General features: G+C 43.9%; 1 non-coding gene across 1 annotated transcript; it reads right to left on the reverse strand.

Annotated features, from left to right (window-relative positions):
- Nucleotides 1-5,781: 5,781 nt before the first annotated feature.
- On the reverse strand, nt 5,782-5,855 carry Trnat-agu (transfer RNA threonine (anticodon AGU)). Its single transcript has one exon. It is a non-coding gene; the product is annotated as a tRNA-Thr (tRNA).
- Nucleotides 5,856-7,162: the final 1,307 nt, after the last annotated feature.

A 7,162-nucleotide genomic window follows, 5' to 3' on the forward strand; every position in this document is an offset into this window, starting at 1 on the left:
AACTCAGCATTCCCCCAGATGACGCACAATAGGCGGACTCGAACTGTGCCGCGAGAGGGTGGGCAATCGCTTCATCTCGGTGGAACAGGAGCGGCGCAGCGAGGGGTCCACATTCCGAAGAACACAGAAGATTAAATTCCGAGGGGCCGGTGCTCCTCGCCCTTTGTCTTCGTCTTCATATTTGGAGTCAGTAGGCTGCGACGTTAATTATTGTGCTCACCTCTGAGGCAGTCTCTCACAAAGGAGGCCCCCCACTGCTGCCCCACAGAATGTGTTTTCTCACACCTGCAAGTAGCATCCCTCGCGCTTCACCCATTACATGCCCAACAAGACCTATCACTTCCAGTAGTACACGTGTCTTCAGAGTGCCTGTAGCTGGGTTGAAACTGCGTAAGTACAATCATGCTCATAAATTCAGGATAATGCTGATACATAGTGAAACAAGGCTCTGGTGGGCGGTTTGCGGGTTTAAATCACCTCGGGGTATGACGACGCGGTGCATTTGACCTGCGGTTGTCACACGGTGGCGCTGGCAGCGGTCCACATACGCAGAGTTGTGTTGGTGCATGTCAGAGTACGGTGCAGCGAGTAAGTGTGCATACGTTTTCAGACGTGCTAATGGTGACTGTGTCTTGAAAATGGCTCAAAGAACGACGTTATGAGGGGCAGAATACTAGGGTAATTGGAGGCTGGTCAAACATAGCAGGTCGTAGCACTAGCCCACCGTGTGCTACAAAGTGTGATCTCAAGATTGTGGTAACGATTCCAGCAGACAGGAAATGTGTCTAGGCGCTACAGTACGGGACGCCCACAGTGTACAACACCACAAGAAGACCGATATCTCACCATCATTGCCCGCAGACGGCCACGAAGTACTGTAAGGACCTTACCGCAGCCACTGGAACAGTTGTCTTCAGACACATGGTCTATATACGACTTTACAGACATGGTTTATTCGTCCAGAGACCTGCAAGGTGCATTCCACTGACCCCTGGTCACAGGAGAGCCCGTAAAGCCTGGTGTCAAGAACACAGTACATGGTCATTTGAACAGTGGTCCCAGGTTATGTTCGTGGATGATTCCAGGTATAGTCTGAACGGTGGTTCTCGCCGGGTTTTCATCGGGCGTGAACCAGAACCAGATACCAACCCTCTAATGTCCTTGAAAGGGACCTGTATGGAGGTCGTGGTTTGATGGTGTGGGGTGGGATTATGATTGGTGCACGTACACCCCTGAATGTCTTTGACAGAGGAACTGTAACAGGTCAGGTGTATCGGGACGTCATTTTGCACCAGTATGTCCGCCTTTTCAGGGGTGCAGTGAGCCCCATCTTCCTCCTGATGGATAATAACGCACGGCCCCACCGAACTGCCATCATGGAGGAGTACCTTGAAACAGAAGATAATGAGGCGAATGGAGTGGCCTGCCTGTTCTCCAGACCTAAAACCCATCGAGCACGTCTGGGATGCTCGCGGTCGACGTATCGCTGCACGTCTTCAAACCCCTTCGACACTTCAGGAGCTCCGACAGGCACTGGTGCAAGAATGGGAGGCTACACCCCAGCTGCTGCTCGACCACCTGATCCAGAGTATGCCAACCCGTTGTGCGGCCTGTGTACGTGTGCATGGGGATCATATACCTTATTGATGTCGAGGTACATGCGCGTGGACTTACAGATGTGTGTCGTGTGTGTTCCCTATGTGCCCATGCTATTAGCGTCAGTTTTGTGTAGCGCCACGTTGTGTGGCACAACATTCTGCAATTATCCTTAATTTATGAGCATTAGTATGAGACGTTGCTTGATTTCGTTGAAATAATACACTGATGGAAAGAAATTCACAACACCAAAATGAAGTCGTGCGATATAAACGGAAGTTGATGGACGTGTTTGTACACCTGGAAGATTATGTCCACTCAAATTTCACGCCAGTTTCACAACAGTGCCTCTAGTAGCGCCACTATGAGGACTCTAGCGTTAAAAGGTTTTTTGTGGCTTTTCACATTTAACCAAATATAACATTGATGTTGATAATTCATGGCAATGTTTGCCGACAAGATAAAGAATGCAACCTTTTAACACTAGATTGCGTACTCACGGCAGTTCTCCTTGCCCGTTTCTTGGTACGACTTGGAAAAAAGAGGAAAATTAATGAATGATCGACGATGCGTCGGTTCTCGATTGTGTTTAGGAGACGTAGGGATTGATTGCGTGAAATTAGTTTCTCAAATGACCTCTTAACCCGGATTGCTTTCACGCAATCAGACTCTTCAATGAAATTACCTAAGGGACCTATTTGAATAATAATAAAAAAAAATTGGAAATGAATGCAAAACAGTGAAATTTTGTAAAAAAAGTTGTCAGATCGGAAATTGAACACGTTAATGGTCTCCCAAATACAATCGAGACACCGCGATAAAGAGCGAACCTGTAACAAAGTTCATTTAAACATAAACATTATTTGTGGTTAATTTAAAGAAAAGAATAAGCATAGATTTTCTGTACAGTGGAGGAAAAGTATATTCTCAAAGAAGAAAGGCGTTAAACTATAAACATTACCAAATTTACAATGAATACAAAACTTACATTTTTATGTTTTTCTCATACATGGAGCAGTCCAACAATCGCTGCTTTTGTATGTGTGATATTTTGTAAAAATTAAATGTCCTGGCGTGCGCGTAAGTATTTTTTATCGTCACTAGGTTTACAAAAGCGTTTTCTTTCTTGAAGATAACGTGGTTTTTCACACTAAACTTGTAGCGGTGCTACACAACACGTCTTAACAAGTCGGCAACCAAACATCAAAGGTAATGAAGTACATGTTAACATATCGGCGACCAGAAGTACAACTAACTATAAAGACTCTAGAATTTTCCTAACAAATGATAAATTGTTCTTTCTTCTGTTTCGCAGCTTCTTGCTATCAAGCGCTGCGGCAATGATTTTAAATATCTGCGCCCAGCGAGTCATAGTATTTAAAAGTACCTTTTAAACGCTGTCCGCGCGTCTTGGTATAGGCGCACGTTATAAACAGATTTCGTTTCTTTACTCTCGCGTTGTCATGCTTAGTATCATTACAAACTACAGCTCGATGGCTGTACTTTTGTCATATGCAAAATGTCTGAAATCCAATAATATCACAGGACCCACATCAGGTTTGCTTTAAATACGCGCTGCAATGGTCGTGAGAGTCGGTTACTCTTGAGAATGGACGCGGTGAGTTGATGTTAGTCAAGAATGCGTGTGAGACTGCAAAGAGGCCATTATCAACACCTCACTCATGTTAAACTAGGTCGTGTAATGGGACTACTAGGAAGTGGATGTTCCTTCGGCGATACTGCAGAAAGATTTGGCAGCAATGTGGCCACTGTACATGATTTGTGGCAGCGGTAGTCACGAGAATGTACGGTCACAAGAAGGCTGGTCTCCAGACGGCCACGTGGGGCTACCGAGAGAGGAGACTATCATGTTTGGCATCGTACTGCTTCTGCAACAGCAATTTGAGCAGCTGTTGGACCCACGGTGACACAACGAACAGTTACATATCGGTTAGTTCAAGGAGATTTCTGAGCCTGACGCCCTGTAGCGAGCATTCCCCTGATCCCAAACCACTGCCAACTGCTACGTCAGTGGTATCGAGAAAGACCTCCCTGGAGGACAGGGTGGAGACCTGTTGTGTTTTCTGATGAAAGCTGGTTGTGCCTCGGTGCAGGTGTTGACCGTGTCTTGGTTAGAAAGAAGAACCTCAGGGTCTGCAAACAAACTGTCTGCGTGCTATACAAACTGGACCTACACCTGGAGTTAATGTCTGGTGTGCTGTTTCGTAAAGCAGCAGGAGTAATATCGTGAGTATCCCAAGCACCCTGGCTACAAATTTGTACGTAAGTCTGGTGATTCGACCCTTTGTGCTACTATTCAGCATTCCTTCTGGGTGCTTTTACAACATGATAACGCTCGCCCACATACCGCTGTTATAGCCCAACATTCTCAACAGAATATCGATCACATATGGGACATCTTCCGACAATAACACCTGCGTCATCCAGAACCAGCATTAACCGCCCTTTTACTGACCAACCAAGGGCAACAGGCACGACACTGCATCCCACAAACGGTACCCACCCACCTGTATAACACACAGTATGCACGTTTGCATGCTTTCGTTCAACAATCTGGCGGTGACACCTGTTATTAATGTACCTGCATTTCACATTTGAAATGGCTTATCTCGAACTTACAAAAATGTTCAAATGCATGTGAATTCCTTAAGGGACCAAACTGCTGAGGTCATTAGTCCTTAGACTTACACACTACTTAAACTAAGTTACACTAACGAACGCTAAGAAGAACACGCACACACCCATGCCCTATGGAGGACTCGAACCTCCGGCGGGGGGGACATCGCAGTCCGTGACATGGCGCCTCTAACCGCGCGGCCACTCTGCACGGCTCGAACTTACATTAACCTAACATCTTGCAATGTTAATCACTTACATATGTTACCCAAACAAATGTATTCCCGAAATTTCATTACTCTACATTAATCATTTTGTGGCGCTGCGATTTTTTCCTTCAATGTATTACAACAGATAGAATTATTATGGGTAAAAAACGTCACAGACAGCATGAGAAAATAAAACTTCATATACTCAATTGTTTCACTTCAGCGTCCTTTTCATAATGACACACTAAATGAAACACGTTGTTGAATCTGCCGTTCTTCTCCCCTCCCCACCATCTTTACCACTTGGTTGAAGAAAATAATAGTAATCCGGTATACATGTATTTACAGTGCTGTGACTTACCTCTCAACAGTGACACATAACAATCACAATTACTGCAACCCATGTAATGTTACCCTTTTACAAAATTAATTGAGTGTGATCATGCGTCTAATGCATTAAAGGCATCGGACTGTTGATATGGTTCCCCAACAAAGCAAAGAACCGTAAGAAATACTACGCAAATACCGGAACTCGAACCAAAGTTGCTCAGGCGAGAGGGGCTGTATGTGGCAAGGACCAGCAAACAGTGGCCAGTCCAAATGGAGAAAATAATTTCAGAACAATAATTAAAGACGTTCAGGCTTCAAAAATGGAATTTCAGCTCTTAATAGTGTCTACTCTCAGAATGTAAAACATAACTGGAATCGAAAAATAACGCATTAGCAGCATCAATCACTTGCTATCATCTTGCATTTGTCTATTGATGAGCATGACTAAAGCGTTAAACTTTGTCACACTGAAGAGTGCTAGCCAACAAATTAAATAACTTTTTCTCTTTAATGAATATCAGCTGATTAAGGTTCAAAAATGATTCAAATGGCTCTGAGCACTATGGAACTTAACTTCTAAGGCCATCAGTTCCCTAGAACTTAGAACTACTTAAACCTAACTAACCTAAAGACATCACACACATCCATGCCCGAGCCAGGATTCGAACCTGCGACCGTAGCGGTCGCGCGGTTCCAAACTGTAGCACCTAGAACCGCTTGGCCAACACGGCCGGCAGCTGATTAAGGACCAGCACAGTTTGTATCGTAAGGGACCACTAAGTCTGTTATGGTGCACCAGTCCGCTTGAGACCAAACTTTCATTGCAAATAAACATACAGAGTTAACCAACTTAGTATTATATATATACGAAGACAGTAACTTGTTCTCGAAAGAACAGTTACTGTTGATGACCGTGCAGCTTCTCCCTGGAATAAATGATGACTAACTGAAAACCTCAGCTGCTGACAGGTGTTGTTGATATACCTCGATGTGAACAGCTGAAAATGTGTGCCCCGACCGGGACTCGAACCCGGGCTCTCCTGCTTACTTGGCAGACGCTCTATCCATCTGAGCCACCGAGGACACAGATGAATAGCGCGACTGCAGGGACTTACCCTTGCACGCTTCCCGTGAGACTCACATTCCCAACTGTCCACAATTCTACATATGCATTGTACCTTATAGACATTTGCCCATTATATGAAAGATAACTGATTATTGATCCACACAGTACGTAACACACGGGGGGTGCTGAATCTCTACTGATATAAAAATGTACTTCTACTCAAACCTTCACTGTGTACAAGCGCATAATACTTAATCAAGGTGTACCTTAACTATATTTGACTGATTAGCAATGTTCATACTGCCAGAAGTATGGGGCCCTCAAACCGTTATCCTCAATACATAGTCTTCAACAAACATTTTACAAGGGAAGAAATAGTAACATATATACGAACTTACACGCTTAATAAGTCACGGCTGCAAACTACTGAGACAAATTCTTTACAGGCGAATGGAAAAACTGGTAGAAGCCAACCTTGGGGAGGGTGAGTTTGGATTCTGTATAAATGTTGGAACACATGAGGCAATACTGACCCTACGATTTATCTTAGAACATAAGTTAAGGAAAGGCAAACCTTGACCTATACCTAGAGAAAGCTTTTGACAATGTTGAATGGAATACTCTTTTTTAAATTCTGAAGGCGGCAGGGGTAAAATACAGGGAGTGAAAGGCTATTTACAATTTGTACAGAAACCAGATGGCAGTTATAAGAGTCGAGGGGCATGAAAGGGAAGCAGTGGTTCGGAAGGGAGTGAGATAGGGTTGTATCCTATCCCCGATGTTATTCAATTTGTATATTGATCAAGCAGTAAAGGAAACAAAAGAAAATTTCGAAGTAAGAATTAAAATCCATGGAGAAAAAATAAAAACTTTGAGGTTCGCCGATGACATTGTAATTCTGTCAGAGACAGAAAAGGACCTGGAAGAGCTGCTAAACGGAATGGACAGAGTCTTGAAAGGAGGATGTAAGATGAACATCAACAAAAGCAAAACGAGGATAATGGACTGTAGTCGAATTAAATCGGGTGATTCTGCGGGAATTAGATTAGGAAATGAGACGCTTAAAGTAGTAAATGAATTTTGCTATTTGGGGAGCAAAATAACCGATGATGGTCGAAGTAGAGAGGATATAAAATGTAGATTGGCAATGGCAAGGAAAGCGTTTCTGAAGAAGTTTAGAGAAGAAAAGAACTGAAGGTTTCGAAATGTGGTGCTACAGAAGAATGCTGAAGATTAGTTGGGTAGATCACGTAACTAATGAGGAGGTACTGAATAGAATTGGAGAGAAGAGGAATTTATGGCACAACTAGACTAGGAGAAGGGA

Source organism: Schistocerca cancellata, chromosome 5 (genome assembly GCF_023864275.1).
Source record: "Schistocerca cancellata isolate TAMUIC-IGC-003103 chromosome 5, iqSchCanc2.1, whole genome shotgun sequence".
Classification (NCBI taxonomy): domain Eukaryota; kingdom Metazoa; phylum Arthropoda; class Insecta; order Orthoptera; family Acrididae; genus Schistocerca; species Schistocerca cancellata.